Below are 21,955 nucleotides of genomic sequence, written 5' to 3'. Positions count from 1 at the left end.
AGCCTGTGTTCCACAACAAGAGAGGCCGCGATAGTGAGAGGCCCACGCACCGCGATGAAGAGTGGCCCCCGCTCTCCTCAACTAGAGAAAGCCCTCGCACAGAAACGAAGACCCAACACAGCCAAAAATAAATAAATTAATTAATTAATTTAAAAAAAAAAAATGAATGAAGCATAATGACATGCAACCATATGGATACATTTTGGTAAAATTATATTAAATGAAAAGAGTACCAAAAGATTACAAACAGGTCCTTTAGGCAACTGGAAAAGTTCTTTATTATATGTTGGAATGGGAGATAGTTACATGGGTGTTTACATAAATAAAAAGATTTTCTCCACCAAAAATTTATTGAACTATATACTTAGTACTTTGTATATTTTTTTTTCATTTTTTAAAAAATTTTATTGAAATATAGTTGATTTACAATGTTGTGTTAGTTTTAGGTGTACAGCAAAGTGATTCAGTTATACATATATATATTCTTTTTTATAGTACTTTGTGTTTCTTAATATGTGTATATTATAAATTAATAATAATTGTCTTAAAAAGGATTACATACCCTTGCTACAAAATTTAAAACCACAACATTTTAAAATCTACCTTTTAATACTACAGCTCTACCTTTATTTAATAAAACTGAATAAAAAGATTCAGGATAATGGAGACCTCAGAGTAGAGGAGGCATGGGATGGATTAGGAGAGGAGAGACAACCATATTCATATGTAGCTTTTTTGTCAAGGGACTAGCTGAATTTAGAGAGGTAGTTCACAGATGTTTATTGCATAACTGAAAGTAACTAACAAAAAAAAATGACAAACAAAACAACTAAATAAAAGGAGGCTGGGATAGTTAATTTTATGTGTCAACTTGACTGGGCTACGGGGTGCCCAGATATTTAGTTAAACATTATTTCTGGTGAGGGTGTTTCAGAATAAGATTAATATTTGAATCCATAGACTGAGCAAAGCAGATTGCCCTCCCCACTGTGGGTGATCCTCATCCAATCCATTGAAGGCCTGAGTAGAATAAAAGGCTGAAAAAGAAAAAATTCTTTGTCTCTGCTTCACTGTCTTTGAACTTGGACTTCGGTCTTCTCCTGCCTCCAGACTCAGCTCTCTTGGGTCTCCAGCTTGCCAACTGTAAATCCTGGGACTTCTCAGCCTCCATGACGGTGTGAGCCAATTCCTTATAATAAATCTCTTTATATATAGGAGATATGGATATATAGATATATATACCCTATTGGTTCTGTTTCTCTGGAGAATCCACACTAATACAGAGGCCATGTATGGACAATAAAACAATGTGTCAGAACCAAGGATCATGATTAATTAATTTTGTTCACCTGAGATCTAAAATGAAAAGAAAAAAAGATATGTTTTTCTATGAGAAACAAAAGCAGAATGAAAACTCATATAATTAACATCTATTGAAGAACTCCAAATCACAAAGGAAAAAGCAAACACTTCAACTGATAAAATATGTAAGACATTTGATCAGATTTTTTTTTAGTAAAATGTAAAAGACGAAGACAAAATGTTAAACCTTATTTGGAAACAAAATAAAAATACCTTTTCCACATATGTCTGAATATTGGGAGCCAGTTTTCTCACTATCATGGATGTTTACAAGTATAAAAATGGAAAGGGTAGTATGTTTACACTGAGAGGGCTAGAAGTAATGACACACTCGTAGCATTCAGATCTTGGCTTCTAAATACCATGCTCCACTAAAAGGAGCGAGGACTCCTTGGGGGAAAAAAAAGACAAGTTCCAAATATGATGCAGGGAAAATAGAAGAAAGCATCCAAAGAATGATAGGGACATATCACAAGGACACAGAAGCCAGCTAGAAGTGACTCTGACTAATGATGTTTGCAACAATTTGAGCATCAAAAGTGGATTGTAACCCAGTAAATAAGCTAAGAATCTATGAGTCTGTGACAATATAAATACATGCATGCATACCTATATACATTCATACATACCTAGGAGAGATGAGAAAGCTCTTCCTTACAGAAAATCACCAACTAATATGTGTAAACCGAATAATGGAAAGTAGAAAATCATCAATGGATGCTAGAGCTAGAGGTTGAATGCTTGATGTGAAACAGAGTATTTGCATAGGCTCAAAGTATTTACCTACAAAGAGAGTACTAATGAAAAACCAGTAACTTTATGGTGGAGAAACCTGGCAGAAATTCCTTGAACTAAATGATCAAAGCTAATATCTCTAAAAATCAACAAATGAACATCATGTGCATCCTGATATGCTGCCCAAGAAGGACACAATATTAATTCTTTAGTTTTTCTACTGAAAATGCATACCCTGAGTCAAATCATGAAGAAATATCAGAGAAACCCAACTTGACAGGCATTCTGCAAAATAACTAGCTTATACTCTTTATAAATATCAAGATCACCTTATCTTTGATAAAAGAGGCAAGAATATATACTGGAGAAAAGACAGCCTCTTCAATAAGTGGTGCTGGAAAAACTGGACAGCTACATGTAAAAGAATGAAATTAGAACACTCCCTAACACCATACACAAAAATAAACTCAAAATGGATTAAAGACCTAAATGTAAGGCCAAACACTAAAAAACTCTTAGAAGAAAACATAGGAAGAACATTCTTTGATATAAATCACAACAAGACCCTTTTTGACCCACCTCCTAGAGAAATGGATATAAAAACAAAAATAAACAAATGGGACCTAATGAAACTTAAAAGCTTTTGCACAGCAAAGGAAAACATAAACAAGATGAAAAGACAACCCTCAGAATGGGAGAAAATATTTGCTAATGAAGCAACTGACAAAGGATTAATCTCCAAAATATACAAGCAGCTCATGCAGCTCAATATCAAAACAACAAACAACCCAATCCAAAAATGGGCAGAAGACATAAATAGACATTTCTCCAAAGAAGATATACAGATTGCCAACAAACACATGAAAGGATGCTCAACATCACTAATCATTAGAGAAATGCAAATCAAAACTACGATGAGGTATCACCTCATACCGGTCAGAATGGCCATCATCAAAAAATCTACAAACAATAAATGCTGGAGAGGGTGTAGAGAAAAGGGAACCCTCTTGCACTGTTGGTGGGAATGTAAATTGATACAGCCACTATGGAGAACAGTATGCAGGTTCCTTAAAAAACTAAAAATAGAACTACCATATTACCCGGCAATCCCACTGCTGGGCATATACCCTGAGAAAACCATAATTCAAAAAGAGTCATGTACCACAATGTTCATTGCAGCACTATTTACAATAGCCAGGACATGGAAGCAACCTAAGTGCCCATGGACATGAATGGATAAAGAAGATGTGGCACATATATACAATGGAATATGACTCAGCCATAAAAAGAAACGAAACTGAGTTATTTGTAGTGAGGTGGATGGACCTAGAATCTGTCATACAGAGTGAAGTAAGTCAGAAAAACAAATACCGTATGCTAACACATATATATGGAATCTAAGAAAAAAAAATGGTTCTGATGAACCTAGGGGCAGGACAGGAATAAAGATGCAGACCTACTAGAGAATGGACTTGAGGACATGGGGAGAGGGAAGGGTAAGCTGAGATGAAATGAGACAGTAGCACTGACATGTATACACTACCAAATGTAAAATAGCTAATGGGAAGCAGCCACATAGCACAGGGAGATCAGCTTGGTGCTTTGTGACCACCTAGAGGGGAGGGATAAGGAGGGTGGGAGGGAGACGCAAGAGGGAGGGGATATGGGGATATATGTATGCATATAGCTGATTCACTTTGTTATACAGCAGAAACTAACACAACATTGTAAAGCAATTATACTCCAGTAAAGATGTTAAATAACAATAAATAAATAAATAAATAATACCAAGATCAAAAACCTTCAAGAAAAGCAAAGAAATTGTTCCAGATTAAAGATAACTAAAGAGACATGACAACTAACATAGTATGTGTTGCAGGATTAAATCCTAGACTGGGAAAAACTAAATAGCTAAAAAGAATATTATTAGACAATTGATGAAATATAAATAGAGGCTGTGGATGAGCTAATAGCAATAGTATCAATATTAAATTTCCTGATTTTGATAATCGCACTATGGTTATATAGGAGGATGTCATTTTTCTCATGAAATACACACTGAATTATTTAGTAAATAGTGTCTCCAAACTAACTCTTATATGAATCAGGGGGAAAAAATCATATATAGAAATAGAGATAGAAATATGCATATGTGTTTAGAAAGAAAGAGAGAAATACATATATAATGCTTACATGCACATACATGTGAAACAAATGTGAAAAATGGAAGCAATTGGTGAATCTGTGTAAAAGCTATACAGGAGTTTCCTGTACTATTATCATAAAATTTAAAAGTTACTTTATAATATGTACATGTACATAGATACAAATAACTATACCCAAAGTACGTGGGAATTCAAGGAAGTTGGTACTAAAATATACTGCTAGTGGAAGCATATAAGTTGATATTACTTTTCTGAATGTTGACAATTTGGCAATATATATCAGAACCCTATATTTCTGCATATAATTTTCACCTCACAATATAAATATGAACATGGATGCACGTAAATCCAGAGCTACAATTATCATTACACAGGAAACCTGGGAAAACCTAAACGCCCAGTAATAGAAAACCAACTGAACAAAATATAAACATCCATTCAATGAAGTAGAGGTACAATCCATAAAAGTGCTAGTGCAGAAGACTATTTTATTACATGGAATTTTTTTCTGCACTATATTAAGTGAAAAAAAGCTAGGAACTATAATAACAACAGCAAAGAACGTGTAATTTAGCCAATTTTTTCAGAACAAAATTATATGTTATGATAGATTACGTTCTTGGCCCCAATTCTTGACTATTTTCTGATTCTACGCCCTTGGCCCCTAGACCTTGGATTCAGTCATGTGACTTGCTTGGACAAAGAGAAGGGGGTGGCAACAACATGTGTGAGCCAGTTTTATCCTAAGTCATCAGAGGCCTTGTACCGTCCCGCTTGTTCTGTCGCATTTCTGCCCGCCTCCATGAGAAGAATATCACCGGGCTGACGTCTGTTCCCAGGAGGAGAATGAGAGCCACATGGGGAAGGGCAGAAGTGCCCAGCCAAATTCGGCCTCGGTCAGCTGACCCCCAGCTGCTCAGATTCATCAAGGATTGCTATGTTAAGGTCTGAGGTTTGGGGTGGCACATTTTTCTGGCAATAGCTAATTAATATATATCTGAAGCACATACCTAAAGTATTAGGATTGCATTATTGTAGATAATCTTTATTTTCTTCATATTTCATTTATTTTCTAAATAAAGTGTACATGTATTCCTCTTGTAATAAGGGGAAAATGAGTTAACAAAAAAATAGAGAAACAGAAAAACAACGACAAGAGTAAATAATAAGCTCAAATTCAGGATCTCAAAGGATTCCTGGAAAATGTTTCACTACTCAAATGAATATATAGCTTCCACTCATTGAATGCCCACTATAACCCAGACATTTTAATGTGTCCTCCCGCCCCTTTTTTTTTTTTTTTTGGCTCTCATCTTTACTATTTACAAAGTAATAAAGTAAGACAGGCTTATTTCCATTTTACAATTGAGACTGAGATCTGTATAAGTTACGTAGCACACCTAAAGTTACTCAGCTATAAATTATCAGAGCTGAGATTCAAACACAGGTCAGCCTGATATGAATTCACCATCCTTGATCAATATTAGGTAAAAGTCCCAGATCTCTGGTCCTGCCAGAATTCCACTGCTACCTTAGGACATTTATTTTGAGTTCCATGGTGTCCTGAAGGTCTGCCACTGCTCTTTTACTGTGAAGTTACTCACAGTACACGCCAACCTCCCACAAGGGGGAGGGTGATAGAGTAAAGAAAGCTGCAAATTTCCTAGACCAAATAAATGCTGTAGCAATGAGATTCTGGGCTTCTGTGGTGTCCTAAGGAGCCTTGAGCGTCCCTCTGGACCTTTTGGAACATTCTTGGAACCCTGCCATCCTGTTCTGAAAAAGTCCAAGGAGCCACGTGGAGAGGTCCACTTGAAGGGAACTGAGTTCCCCAGCTGACAGCACCTGGGGAGCCCCAGCACCAACACCTAGCCCTGAATGCACCATCTTGTAAGTGAATCCTCGGGCCCCAGTTGAGCTGCCCCAGCTGACAGTGTGGAGTAAAGAAGAGCTGACCCACCAAGCCTTGGCACAGTTGCTGATGCATGAGCAACACAAATGATTGCTGTTGTTTTAAGCCACAGAATTTGGTGTCATTTGCTATGTAGCAATAGATAACTGGAATAGTGGGTATTTTTTCTTAAGTGATAAAGGAAGAAAAGAAGGAATTAGAGAGGGAGAGAGAGAACAAGGAAGAAGTGTTTGCCACTTCATTCCATGGAGAAAATTGCATAAATGAATAAAATTCTCTTAGTGAGGAATGCACCCTGACTCCCGGACCTCTGTGATCCTCTGGGCAGAGAAGGGTGTATTTTGGCTCTGCATTAGGCTCTCTCTGAGCTGCTCTCCTCATCCTCAGCAAAATCAAAATGGTAAAAGGACTGAATTCTTAGTGCAATCCTATGCTTATCCAGGCAACAGCAGAGAGGCAGAAGTTTTATTTCTACACTTTCTTGTGTATTTATTTATCCTGTCAAAAGCATTTTCAAACTTGTCATTTTAACCCCAAGGAATTTTTCACCATTTCGGAATTTCAATCACCATGTCACTGAACGGTGATGGTGATGCAGGCGTGGCCAAACTCCTTTGAGCAGCAGAAATCCCATGGCCTCTGCCTCCAGGTTAGCTAGTCCCTGGTGACCTGCTGCCAAAAGCAGTCAACCAAAGGAAGCTGGACCCTGGCTATGAAGTGACATTCTTGGGCAAGATGCTCATGTGAATCATGGCTTCCTTCTTCTCCTTGAATTGTGATTAAATCCTAATAAAATAGACTCTCTTCTCGGGGTCTCTAACTTCTGGAGTGGCAAAAGGAACCTAAGAGTCCATCTTTGTCCAGACATCTGACTCTAGGCTGAGAAATAAATAAATATTCCAGGACTCCTAGAATGTCATTCATTTGCCCATCAGATTCATTCCCTAACCTTCCTCTGCTCAGCTCTATATTGTACAGAGCCAAGTCCTGAAAATTGCATTTCCTAAATCTCTCAAAATTGGCTTTTTATTAGGGTTGACCAATCGTAATCAGAGGTACTAGTGGGAGATTGGAGGAGAGAAGGAAGGGAGAAGCCAGAGTATTTCTCTCCATCACTCTCTTTCAAGCCAGTGACTGGAACTCTTCCATGACTCCCATTGGTGCAGGATGGCCCTAGCTCCCAGGTTCCCAGGCTCTGTTAATTCTGCCTCCTGCCTTTACTCATGGGCACCATTTCTAAGCTATCGGTATCTTATTCCTGATGCTCAACACCACACTCATGCGTCTACCACCACTTCCTTAACTTCTTCTCCTCCAGATTGGACTCTTAAAGTTCACTACCTCAAAGTTGTTGAGATATTTTATAGTCTAAGGAAGACTCTCATCATTCTATTCTTCTTCACCCTGGTGCAATCATGCATTCTCCCCATCCACAAGGACAGCCATCCCATTGACATCCATTAGGTCACCAGGGCTTGGATCTGAGTTCCATGAGCCAGCACTTACGTAGCTCTTGAAACATCCCATTTTAGAGTGTAAGTGTCTCGTGGGTAAGCAACTCCAGGTCAGTTTACATATGTCCTTGAAGGTTCTGAACTATGCTACATATGTATTTTTACCACCATTACCCTATTGTCATCAGGAATTTAGAGTCTGAGACAGAAAGGCATAGGAGGAAAATCCTGGTCCCGTCTACTTCTCCCTTCCATCCATCCACCATCCAACCCCTCATTGATTCAAATGAGTTTATGGATTAAGTATAGAGACTTTGGAATCTGAAAGAATAAGAATTAATTATTAATTAATTAATATGATATTTCACCATTTTTTTTAACTGTGTGAACTTGACAAATTATTTACCTTTCTGAGCCTTAGTTCATTTTCTGTAAAATAGAATCTACCATGTAGGATTGTTATGAGGATTAAAAACTATGATGTTAAAAAAAAAAAAAAAAAAAAAAAAAAACTATGATGTATAATGTGCCTGTACCTAATAAATGATAGTTATTCTGTTATTCTAATAAACATCTACTCACTGGGTGTTTCATGCATGCCGGACACTGTGCTGGGTGGTAAACCCTCAGAGTTTCTCAAGTTGATCTGGGACAGTTTAGATTGTCAACAATCAGAATGGAATACATCATTTATCCACTCTGAGCCTCAGTTTTCTGCTCTGTAAAATGGGATTGGTAATGATAGCTACCAATTGGTAACTGTCATGAGGGATGAATCAAGCAGTCCCTGTAAAGTGCCTACCACAGGACCTGGCTAGCACCAAATAAAAGTTTGTGTTGAAGAAGAAGGAGAAGAAGAAAGAGGTAGAGGTGGTGGAAGAGGATGAGGAGGAGGAGAGGGAGAAGAACAGGGAGGGGAGGGGAGGGGAAAGGGGGAGGGGAAGATGACAATGATGATGCTGTTCCCAGGAGAAATTCAAAGGCGCCTCTGCCTGGAAGTGAGTCCAGATAAACACTTTGCAAACTCTTGAAAATTCACATGAAGCTGTCTGTCCAGCTCCTGTGGTCTGAGCAATGCCAAAGGCCCATGGAAAGCAGAATGCATGATGACAGACCCGGTCTGATTTCCATGGAGAGCAAAGTATTACAAGGTTGAAAAAGGCACTTATGGACCACCAGTAGGGGATGCCAACCCTCTGTGTGATGAGAGCCAAGATCTAAACCCTCTTTGAACATGAGCCCTCTCTGTGAAAAGGCAGTACCACAAGCCCAGACCAGATTTACGGTAACAGAGCAAGAGTGGATTAGATAATGTCTACAAAGTACCTTGGACTCCTTGAAGAATGGCCATCTATAAAAATAGCAGGTGGTGATATTATTATTAATCAGGCAACCTCTCATTGAAGCTAATTGCTACTGAAGCAAATGGGACATTTACCTGGGTGTAGCCTAGGAATCAGGCTTTACAGCAGCAATCCATTATTTATTCATCATTAGATTAGTGGCCAAGAAAGAAATGCATCTGATAAAGAGCAGTGGTATTTATTGTCTACAGGAAGGCCCACAAGAGGAAAAACTTATCATCTGTTTTTCTTGTTATGAAGACTTGGGTTCTAATCCCACTTCCACCTCTGACTGGGTGCATATTTAAGGTAACTAACTTTGCTTTTCTGAGCCTCAGTTTCCTCATCTGTAAAAGATAAATACAGTTCTCACCTCAGACAGGAGTTGTGAAGATGAAATGAGATAATGAATGTTTAGTCCCAAGCCTACCATCAGGCATGGGGTAACTGTGGCAGCTCAAAAGACCCACTTCAAATACTTCGGGTTTGTCAATTGTCACCATAAACTTCTAAGCTATTTTGTCTACACCACCCTTTGCCTTATCAAACCTGGGCTTTTGTTACCAAGGAAATGGACCCACTTTCCAGGCCAAAGAAGGAGCAGGGAGATATCGTAACAAAAATCAAAGAATAGATGCACATTGTGCCCTATGCCTTACTCTTCTTTGAATAAGAGGGAATATTTACTCCCTAGTTCCCTGCCCAATTATAACTCCAACCAAGAGGAATGAATGGCTGTAGCTAAATGGCTGACTTTTCTGCTGCCTGAAATCAAGCCAATATCTGCCTTCCCCACCCACTCCTTGCTTGCTGGTGATTGGAGGAGACATTGGCTCACGTGCTTGGACTGACCAATCAATGACAAAAGCCACTATGAGAGGCTGCCTTCTAGATCTGAAGAAACCATAAAGCTGCCCCCGAAAAGCACTGTTGGCCCATCCTCTGTGAGGAGCCATGGGCCGCCATATTGCCATATTGTGTTACACAGTCCCTGCGGCTCAGCAGAGCACAGCTAACAAAAAGGAGGGAGAGGAGGAGAAGGAGGAGGATGGGAGAAGGAGGAGAGGAGAACGTAAATGCTTAAGTTATGTTACAGCCCCTTCCTGTCCTCGGAGACTCTTAATTATTTGTGGGTCTTGGATCCATCTAGAAATCTATTTCTCTCCTGTGAAAATGTTCACACATTTTGTACACAAGTTCAGGGGGTTCCCAGAGTCCCCAAAGTCTATCCATGGACTCCAAGTTTATAACCCCTGGGACACCAAACCACCAGACCATACCGTAGAACTCACCGACAACCTCTATGTGGGTGAGGGGGGGAGGAGAGAAAGAACCAGAAGAGTGGCCCAGGGAAGGTGCTTTGAGCTTGCCCAGACTAGTGGAAGCTGGAGTCAGCTGGGGGAGGAAGGCAGGCGCCAAGCACACTGCCGCAGGAAGGGGAGGAGGAGGGAGATGCAGGATGACAGCCGGAGTCAGGGTAGGGTGGGCTGGCCCCAAGCCAGAGGAGCACCTCTGAGGAGCCCAGAGCTTCTGACTCAGGATGGAGGTCATTGAGGTCATAGTGCCTCCAAGGAAACATCAGGGAGAGGCCCGACAGGAGCCAGAGCTGTGTGCAAGTGACAGCAACAGAAGGATCAACCTGGGCCACGGGGCGAGGTGGTGTCAGGACAGCCCAGCCATGTGTCTACAGACCAGACCAGCCCTGGCCTGGGGAGGCTTGGGGAGGACCTGGCAGGGCTGCCTTCCCAGGAGGAGGTTGACCTGAACAGAGTCCCAGGAGGCCTGGAGTGGGAATGGGGCTAGGCCAGTGGGAGGCCGCTTCCCAACAGCCTGTGTGGAGGAGGGTCCTGGGCCACCCTGGGAGGATTAATTCAGCCCATGTCAGGCTAGGACTTGAGGTGGGTCACCTTCTACCATCTAATCCAGAAAGGCCTATAAAGGTCATTTTTTCTGGTGAAGGTTTTGAGTATTATGAAGTTGTTTGTTTTTTTTCAACTTTTTATTTTAAAATGATTATAGACTCACCAGAAGTTATAATAATAATAATAATAACAATAATAATAATATAATAATAGCATACGGAGTCCCTTGGACCCATTGTCCAGCTTCCCCCAAATGGTAACATCTTATGACTGTTATACAATAACAAAACCAGAAAATCAACATTCGTAAAGTCGTGTTGACTAGGCTGCAGTCCTTAATGAGTTTCAGATGTCCATGGAGCTTTAAATCAATGGTTGGCATTTACAAAACAGTACTGAGCCATCTCTGGAGCCCGTAAGTAAGGTTGGGAAGCAGAGCAGGAGACAAGCAGAGATCAAGAGAGAAAATCAGACACAAGCAGCTGTCATGTCTTCGATTACAATTGTGACCATATCATGTGGCTCAGACACAATAAAATTTGACCTGGCACCTTCAGTGAATCAGCCACAACATGGCACACAGACTGGATGGGATCTTGGCACATACCTGGTGGCTTCTATGGCCACTTGCTTTGCTTGAATCGTGGCCTCCCAAAAACCTTGCCCATGTCCTAACTCTCAAAACCTGTGAATGTGATCTTATTTGGGAAAAGGGTCTTTGTAGATGTAATTAAATTAAGAATCTTGAGATGGGATCATCTTGGATTATCCACATGGGCCTTAAATCCAATGATAAGAGAGGAAAACAGAGAGAGAAGAAGAGAAGTCCTCCAAGACAGGGATTGACAGAGGCAGGGATTGGAGTGATGCAGCCACAAGGAATGTCACAGCCACCAGAAACTGGAAGAGACAATGGAGGATTCCCTCCTAGAGCCTCCAGAGAGAGCACAGCCTTCTGACACCTGAATTTCAGACTTCTGGCCTCCAGAACTGTGAGAGAATACATTTCTGTTGTTTTAAGCCACCCGGGTTGTAGTAATTTGTTATGGCAGGCCTGGGAAAACAATACATTCCAGAATACAAATCACCCATCCACACAGCCCTGGCCTTTCACCAAGCAGGCAGACAAATGTTATCTGACTTGTGCCTTAGCCGGGCAGGACTTCTGATCCCAGTGTACAAACCAGGAAACTGAGGCACAGAGCTCTGCTTTGCCTGAGGACACACAGCTGATCATGGCTGCTCTGTGACTCAAAGTCATCTCTGGCTCCCTCCCAAACCCATGATCCTCAGTAAGAGCATTGAGGGCCATGCAGAGGGACAGCTGGTTGCCTTTTGGAGCACGTTTGTGTTCTGAAGCTGTGACCGCTCTCTATTTAAAAAGAAAAATACCCACCAACGGGTCTAGGAACCTGGAAAAGGACAATTCCTGGGTCATCCTCTCACTGGACGTGTCTCTATCCCAGACAAGGATGATGTGAATTGCTGAAGAGGAAGATGCGGGCACCCCGCACAACAGGCCTTGGGGGGTGTTCCCAACTATGTTCTTCAACAGAGCATCCACTGGCTTCCACTGCAGCTGTGGGCAGCTGCTCTCTCCCAGAAGGCCCCTCCAGGGTACCCTGAAAGCCAAGTTCTAAGCCAGACAATCCTCTCTGCGCCCCTGGAGACCAAGTCAGGCCAAATCATCCTCACAGCCCTGTCCTGGCCTATCAGAGCCTTTCCCTCCTATACATTTCCCCTCAAAGTCCAAAGACTTTTATATTTTTATGTTTTTAAAAATGTGTAACATATATATAGGAAGAAGAAAGTCCAACAATTCAAAAAGATAAAATAGGAAACATCTACCTCCCACCCAAGACACCAGTTCCTGAATTCTCTTCCCTAGAGAACAACTCTAACTAGTGTCTTGGGTTAATCAGGTCTCTACACAAGCATGGACAGCCAAATATGTCCTCCTTTTATGCAAATGAGAAGACCCATCTGCATGGTACTACACCTCTTCCCATTTGACATAGTGCGAGAATTTCCCCATAACAGCACACATTCTTGCTAACAGCTTCTATTGTATTCCCTTGCATAAATACACTGTAATTTCTATAACCTACCCCCTGTGCAGCAACTTAGGGTGTTTCCAATATTTTCACACTATAAATAGTGTTGTGATGCCTATCTGGCACACTTACCTTCACACGTATGTAAGCGTGTATCTGTAGGATCAATTTCTGAAAGAGGAATTGTTGCCTCGATGGGTACATGCGTTTTAAAATTGAATAGATAGGGTGAAATTGCCCTCTGTAGGGGTTGTAAGAATTTATACACCCAGCCAGCAGTCAGTATCTGTTTCTCCATGTTAGTGCCATAATGGTATATTATCAGATCTTTTCTCTTTGCAAATCAGATAAATAACAATAGTCATATGAATGCTTACGGAGGAGCTGGTGGTATGAAGAGAATGTAGGCACATGTAAAACTCATTGAACTGTACCCTTAAAATTTGTATGCTTAAGGTACTTCATTGTATGCACGTACTACCTCAATAACAAGGAAAATAAAACAAGATGAAGGAAAAACAGGATGCTAAGATTAAAGAGTGATTGGGTCTCCTCCTTCAATAAGGTGGTCTTGAAATGCCTCCCTGAAACCCTAAGGATGACGAGGCTCCCGTGCAGAAGTCAAACATGTGAAAGAGGGTTTCAGACACGAGGAAGGACAGTCAAAGGACAGGGAAGGGACTGGCTTCTTTGAGGAAGTGAAAACAGCAAGCTAGGGAGACTGGTCCCAGAAGAGGTCCAAGAGGTTATCAGGGGCCAGATCAAACAGTCTCTTAGGCAAGAAGTTTGTGTGATTTCTTTCATTGCAATGCGAAACCATTGAAGGGATTAAAGCACGTGAGTAACATGATCCTTTCTGTTTTTTAATCGCCTGGTTACTATATGAAGAGTAGACTTTATGTGGGCAGAAATGGAAACACAGAGTCAGACTGTGTTCTCCAAGCTGAGACATGGGGGTGGCTTGGATCAGAGTGGTGATAAAAATGGGGAGAGGTGGGAGGATTGTGGCTATTTTTAGGATGAATGATCTATGGGATGTGTATACAGATGACCTATGGGCTGAAGTATGAAAGGGAATGAAAGAGAGGGTGGAGTCCAAAGACACTGTGAGCTTTCTGGTTGGGTTCGTGGCACCACCATCCAAAACTGGAGAAGGCTTACATAGGTGTTGGTTGAGGCCATGGGAAAAAAAATAATCAAATGTCTGGTCTTGATCATATTAAGTTGTAGATGTCTAAGAGGCAAGAGTTGCCAAACAGGAATCACTCAGGAGGGAGTCCTTGGAGGGTTGTGAAAAGTCTGCCTCCACATGCATTTGCACAAAGACTCAAACCACCATCACTCCTGCTTTAGTCTGAAACCCCAAGGATTTGTGGGCACCGTCCTTTTGTAGCTATGGAATCTCCCCTTCGTGGACACAGCCCTTCTCTTCACAATTTGACTCAAATCTCCTCAAGGGCAGAGACTGAGTGTAAACTTCCTAAACTCACAGGACCATTGCACATGTTCCCAAAATGGGTATGTATGTGGCCAAACTGATGGCCCTTCACAGATTTAGCTCAAAGCATCTCAGAAGAGAGGCAGTGAGCTGAGCTCAGATCATCATCCAATAGGGGCAGCATGGAGCTGGTCATTGTCAGGAGGAGAGAAGATAGCCCCCTCAAGCCCCTAACCCTGCTGGAATTGAAGAACCAGTGGCATTGCTTCCAGCATGCAGATGACCAGACCCAGGAGAGGCCATGGTCAATGGTGATGGGCCTGGTGCCACCTTCACCAAGTGGAAACCATAGAAAGTTGAGGCAATCCCTCAGAAGACCTGACCCATCTTCTTCTGGGCCAAGTCCCACCACCAACCCGTCAATCCCATGTCAAATATGCCATCAAGAAAGTCAGTAAGTTTCCTGAACATGGCTTCTTTTGCCCATCCCCACAAATAGCCATTACCTTCATCCTCCCACCTTCCAGTCTATCCCCTGCAGGGATGCTAACACACAAATCTGATCATTCCACCTCCCTTCTTAAAAGCCTTGTTGGTTCCCATTGCTTTTAAGGTAAAGTCCAACTCCTTACCCAGGCACACATGGCCTTTTATGATCTGGCCTCTGCTAATTTTTCCACCATCTTCTCCACCCATATACCCTGAGTTCCAGACTCATAGAATTTCTCCCTGTTCCCCAAACATTACAGACCCCACCCCAACCTCATCCCTTGGCTCTCTTCTGGAAAGGGCTAGTTCATATTTAAAAGAAGAAATATGGGAAGATGCTATCAGTGCACAGAGGAGCAAAAATTAGAACAAGATAGTCTTTTCCACCTATAAATTGCTAAACATTCTAAAAGATTTAGCATATCCAGAGGTTAAAGAGGGAGAAGAGGCTGTGCATTACTCTGTCGGTAAGAGCATAAGTCCTTGTAACACAACAACATTTAAAGGCAGATGTGCTCTGACCTCAGCCAACGAACTTCCAGATTCTTTCCCATTGAAGTACTTGGACATGTATACATGTAAAACATGTTTACAGCAGACTTATTTGTCATAACAAAAGTAGAGACCACTTAAATGCCAAAAAAAAAAAAAAAAGAGCTAAGTCATTTATGGCACATCCAAACTGTTGACGTCTATGAAGTTGCTAAAAAGAATGAAGTAGATTTGTATGGACTGACTTGGAAGAATGTGCATGGTTCGTTATTAACGCCAGGAAAGTAAAAAAGTTGTAAAATAGGGTAATATGATCCTACTCTTGGCGAAAACTGAGAGAGAAATAAAGACAGAAATCTGGTATACACATCATTTCTGCTCAGGCAATGGGAGGGGAGAACTGCGAGCAAATAGGAAAGACTTTCTCTTTGTACACTGCTTTATAATTAGCATATTTCTCCACAAGTATGTACTCCTTTTGAAATGAAAAGAAAACATATATAATGAAATATAATTAAAGAAAATCTTTTGAGGGCCCCAGGGCCCAAAGAGTTAGCAGTGACAACTCAAGAAGTTCAAGAAAAATCCAGCCTCAGAGAACATGGGAGATGGTTCCCCGAGATCTGAAAGGAACTGGTGCAGGAGGTGGAGGAAGGGAGAAAGGGCCATCTGCACTGGGCCTAAATTTAAAGAAGGCTGTTGGGCACTTCCAGTGGCATGTTTATGCAAAGGAGCAGCAAGATGTCACAGGAACTGAGATCCAAATGTCAACAGTGTCTGGGCCCCCGTGAGCATCACTGAAGACTGCCAATCTCCTAGGACCCATCATCTGGCCTTTGCTTAGAGCCTCGGCTCTGTATCTGCCCCTGCTAGGACCAAGCCTTGTCCCTGCTCATTTGACCTTTGGGAGGATCCTCCAAAGGCAGAAGTTCAGGGTGAACATCTTGGGAGAGAAGCCATAACAAAGGAAGATAGGGTTGGGCTAGAGCAGAGTACAGTCTGCTGTCTAGACCTCAAATCCATCCCTGGTCCTGCCCCACATTCTCCTGAGTCCTGGGGTGAGATGGGCCACAATGAATGGGAATGGATGGGTCACTGCTCACGTTCTTTGCCTTGATTGGGAACTGGTCACATGAGCGTGGTCAGTTTGAGAAACTTCGGCAGCTATACACTTAGGATACGTACACATACATATTATACTTCAATAGAACTTATTTATAAAATACACTAAATAAAATAGAGCTGTATCAATTTTTTTTAAAGCCACAGAAGATCGGGAGGACCTAGGAGGGAGGATCCTTTAAACACTAGGAGAACAAAAAGAGAGGAATGTGCTGTGTGCTACAGCATCTTGAGGGTACCAGCATCAGTCCCAGCATCAGTGGAGGCCAGGGCGATGGTGGTGCCTCCCAAGTCATATTTGTAAATGCAGAGACAGAGTAACAGGTGTAGCTGTAAAGACAGATAAATGCGGGTTATACTCATATATCTGATGTTAATAGAAAAATGTCTCAAAAGATACATACTAAACTAAGGACAATGGTTACCCTGGGTGAGTCTTTTTTATTTTTTACTTCATTTATTTCTTCATCATTTGATTATTTTTACAACAAACATTTAAAAAATTACTTTACAACACTGTAAGATCTTTTCTCCTCTTGCTTGTTGACAAACCCTTATCCATTCTTTAAAGTACAGTGTTGTGCCCTTGACATTTTCTCTGACTTCTTGGTACAGATTTTCTCAATGTGTTGTCCTTCCATCCCAGACCACTTGTCCCAGAATCGCGTGGGGAAATGGCTAATTATGTAGGTTCTTGGACCCCCTTCCCAGACTTCCCAAGGTGGAATATCTGGGTCCCCTGAATCTATATTTTAAGATGATTCTATTGCTCACTGAAGTTTGAGAATTTGAGGTTAGATGGAAAATGTTTTCTCTTTAACGTGCCCCAGGCTCCTTATTGCATTCATTCCGTGGCCCAGGGTTTACGTGGTCGCATGCATGTCCTGTCCACTAGACTCTAAGCCCCTCGAAGAAGATGACTACAGCTACTTCAACTCCATCTCCTCAGGATCTAACACGAGACCCATGACATGGAAAATACGTGTTGAATGAATGAATTAGTCAACCAATGATTCAATCTCCACCATCGCACAACCACAACCACTGAGTCCCTAAGGATAAGACCTTCTTAGTGGGCCCAGTGTAGACCCTCAACTGGGCTTGGTTCAGGTACGTTTTTGCCACTCTGAGAAACTCTAGCCTGTGATCCCAGGCTTCTCTGGGTGGAGAATAAGCCAGACTTGGTCAGACAATAGGGAAACCCCAAAAGCCAGTGGAACCAGCCAGAAGAGTGACCCAGTAACCCAGATTATGGGGTTCAGCTGCCATGTGTCGGGCTCTCCGTTAACCTTAAAGGGACTGTGGCATAAATCACAAGTTACATGACTGGTTCCCAAGACTAAGGGCTCCTCAGACCAGCAAGTCCAAACTCTCCTGACATTACAGAACAGTGGCTGTGAGCCTGCACTGCGGGGCCAGCGACCTGGGTTCAATTCCATGTTCAACTTCTAACTATGGCTTTGGGGTATGCTCCACAGCAAGCCTCAGTTCCTCCACCTGTAAAATGAGAAAAAACAATAGCACTTTCCAATATTCAGTAAGCTCCTACTGTGTGCCTGGCCCTGTGAAGAAGACAGTGGCAGACAAAACAGGAAAATAATCCTGTCCTCAAGGGGGTTAATTCATGGAAAGGAGCATCTCTAGCACAAAGTAACTGCTCCAGACGGCCAAAGGGGACTCTTTTCACATGACTTGCCTTAAAGAGGAGACTTGAAGCAGGCTATCAGCTCCCAGAGCTAAGAATTAAGACATTCAGAAAAGAGGGTAGCAAAAGTCACCCCCAGATCCTTGGCAATGACCAAGGGGGCATTGCGAATGGCCAATACATAGAAGCTTTAAAGATTGTAACTGTATTCTGTAGTGGCACCCAGAGGTGGTGCTTCTTAGGGCCCCGGAGAAACAGGAGCTGTGTAAACAGAGCATCGTGGGAGGACAGGACATCAAAATGTGTCAGAGCCAAAGCGCGGGTTCAGCAAACTCCCCTGGCTCCACTTCTTGGAAATAAGTAGCTCCCTTTTGCCAGAAGAAAATAAACTTAAACAGGAAAACACTTCGTGATTCAGTGGGTAACTCAGGGGCCTTGAGGGGTGAGTGGGTCTGAGTGTGTCGGCTGTGGCTTTCCATGCACCCCAGCGCGTAGGGGAAGAAGCAGGGTTTCCTGGAAGTGAGCACAGCCTGCATTTGTGTTTGTTTATGCCTGTGTCCTGCTATGTGCTATGTATGCGTTTGTTTACACGTACCTCTGTATTTTTGTACACGGGTGTGTGGATGTGTCTGTGTACGTGTGTATGTGCTCCCAGGTGGGTTTCTGAGTATATGTACCTCTCTATGCTTTTTGCCTCGACTCCTGAGGACCTGTGTAACTTTTTTTTTATTGAAGTATAGTTGATTTACAATGTTGTGTTAATTTCAGGTATATAGCAAAGTGATTTAGTTTTATATATATATATATATGATTATCTATATATAATCATATATATATTCCTTTTCAGGTTCTTTTCCATTAGAGGTTATTACAAGATATTGAATATAGCTTCCTGTGCTATACAGTAAATCCTTGTTGTTTATCTATTTTATATATAGTCGTGTGTATCTGTTAATTCGAAACTCCTAATTTATCCTCTCCCCCTTTTTCCTTTGGTAATCATAAGTTTGTTTTCTATGTCTGTGAGTCTGCTTCTGTTTTGTAAATAGGTTCATCTGTATCATTTTTTCAGCTTCCACATATAAGTGATATCATATGATATTTGTCTTTCCCTGTCTGACTTACTTCACTTAGTATGTTAATCTCTAGGTCCATCCGGATCTGTGTTACTTCTACATGTGTTCCTATGTACTTGTGTTTGTGTGTGTGTGGCTGTATGTACCTTCAAGTGTGTGTGTGTACGTGGCCTAGGTAATTGTGAGCATGCTTGGGGGATGAGCAGAGAGAGGAGGGGTAGCAGAGATGCAAGTAGAGGGTGTGGGTCAGAGCCTGCTTGTCATTGCCAGGGATGTGATGAGGAAACAGGTTCACAGGGTCCAATTGGGGCCTCCAGAAAGGGCCTTTGGGGCTCTCTCAGATGAGTGGCCGCTCTGGCCTCAGGGAATAGGGCAGCCTCCTGGGCATTAAAAGCCCAGCAATGTCTCCAAGGGGCTCTCTGTGGCCCTGCCCAGGGAAGCTGGCCCAGTGAGTCCCGCACAAGAGAACTTAAGAGGAAGGGGAATCAGGAGGCCACCTGTCCCCCGCTCCTCCAACGACGGAAATTAAGACTCTCCTACAGGAGGGGAACAAAGTCTGCCCCCAGCTCATGGGTACTGATCAGGCACGTAGGACAAGAATAAGCCTATGAACCTGGCCTGTCCCCTCTCCCCCGGGGGCCATCAGCAAGCAAAGCTTCGTGGATGACATGACGCTGCATATCTTCCAATACCCCCCCACCCACCCCAGGGGAGCTGGGCCCAGGCTTGACAAAGGCGAATGAGTTATTCCCAGGCTGGAGATGCTGCCGGCAGTGGAGGAAGCAAGGTTGCGCAGGGGGAAGAGCCTACTGAGAATCGTGGCATCGGGTTGACCAAGGAGGGTGATAAGGTGGGTGCCAGGACAGTGAGGTGAGAGAAAAGAATAGTCCCTGAGAGAATGTGCAGGCCCTGCAGGACCCTCTGTCTCGGGACAGCTGGGGAATTTAGATCCAAGAACACTTCATTTCCTCTCTGATGGTGGCAATTGTCCTGCGATTATCCCTGAAGCTGGGAGGGCCTGGCAAAGTAATTTACAAGGACAGTTGCCCTGGATACCAGCTGCCTCTGTCCTGGGGGCTAGGCCACGCCCTCCTCATGTCACTTCCTTCTGAGACCTCCCTGAGCCCCCGGCACCTGACCTCTCCCACACCAAGCACACAGCATCATGAGGAGAAGGGGTCTGTCCTACCTTTGGTCCCCAAGCTCAAGCATATAGAAAGAGGCCCCGTCCTGAGAGTCTCTCAGATGGGTGGTTGCTCTGACCTCAGGGAAGGTCCAGCCCCATCTTAGGGTTTTCTGGTGGGACTCAGCTGCAGTGTCTATTTACCATGAGATTGGTGAGCACAGGGCCTTAGATGTCACAGTGGGTTTGTAAAGAGTTGGATTACCCACGCTGCAGAAAGGGGGCATTCAGTGAGTATGGGGTGAGGATCGAGAATCTGCCTTTTCCACAAACACACTCAGACCACCCTAGCAAGAAGCCAGTTCAGTGCTCCCAGCCATCCTGCATCCCATCCTCACCCAAGGTTTCCTTCTGACCAGTCAATTCTACGCTAGGACCCCAGGAAGCCCCACGTGTGTCTGCCTAGGATTCAGAGCTCAGAGGGCACTGGAACTCGAGCCTTGACCGTAGAAGGTCCAGCACATCTACTTCCCCTGTATGTGAGTCCTTCCAGGGAACACATTTGGAGAGAGCCTGAGGTAGGGATTATGGCTATTTTACTCTCACTGCATACCAATTACTGTCATCAGGAAAAGAGAGAGAGAGAGCGAGAGACCGCTGTGCCCTGGCACTGAGACCAGCGAAGGGCAGTGAGCATGAATTATGTATTACACAAGCAATAGAGATAAGAGTGGAATGGGGAAAATCATAACCTTATTAATAATGGAAGTGCAGTTTGTAAACTCTCCGCTAGGAATAATTTGCATTGCAATATAAACAGAGAGTATAACACAGAGCAGCCTGCAGTGGTGCTTCAGGAAAATGTAAAAGCCACCATTCCAAACATTAAAAGTCATGATTAAATTATAAGAATTTGTTCAGCTGAATGTACAAGGACAGGGCGTGTGCTTGGCGTCCATCTGAGCATAGGGTCAGCCCTGCCTCCCCACGTCTGCCAAGAGCGTGAACAAGGGGTCTGGGTCTCAGAGACCCTGGCAGTCATTATTATCATTATTAGTTGTTGTTATTGTTGAGTGCTTACTACATACTACATACACCACTGTAAGCATGTCACCTGCAGTAACTCATTAAATTCCGGAAGCAACCCTATGAGAGAGTCATTATAACATCTCTGTTTTTAACAATGAGAAAACTGAGGCCCGTAGAGGCTAAATGACTCATGTTATGTTTGTATTTAGTAAGTTGGACTTGTTGAAGAACAAACCCAGACCTTCTGACCTCTGAACCACCCTCCCATGCTCTGGTATCTCCTGGTAGCAGCTCAGATCCCCCTTCATGTGCCTCTCAACCACGGCTGATGGAATGGGAAATCGGAACCACCCTTTTAATAAATACTTTTGCAGCGCATTAGGAACTTGATCAACCTTTGATCAAGTTGTCCTCCATTGTAAAACAATCTTTTCTGAAAAGAACTTAATACCATTATGATCTCTATTAGCTATTGAGTAGAGTCATTTTTTTTTTAATCGGAGTAGAGTGGATTTATGATGTTGTGTTAGTTTCAGGTGTACAGCAAAGTGAATCAGTTATACATACACATATATCCTCTCTTTTTTAGATTGTTTTCCCACATAGGCCATTACAGAGTATTGAGTAGGGTTCCCTGTGCTATACAGTAGGTCC

General features: G+C 42.7%; 1 long non-coding RNA gene across 1 annotated transcript in view; it reads right to left on the bottom strand.

The window, feature by feature from the left end:
• The window catches only part of LOC309645386, a 66,186-nt gene that overhangs the window by 5,500 nt on the left and 38,731 nt on the right, over positions 1–21,955 (bottom strand). The window contains exon 2 of the long non-coding RNA XR_014254853.1: positions 182–1,356. This is a non-coding gene — a long non-coding RNA (uncharacterized lncRNA). The remainder of the gene's footprint in view (positions 1–181; positions 1,357–21,955) is intronic.

Source organism: Balaenoptera physalus (genome assembly GCF_965194825.1).
Source record: "Balaenoptera physalus genome assembly, chromosome: 16".
Lineage (NCBI taxonomy): Eukaryota > Metazoa > Chordata > Mammalia > Artiodactyla > Balaenopteridae > Balaenoptera > Balaenoptera physalus.
This window is presented reverse-complemented; position numbering and strand designations above follow the sequence as displayed.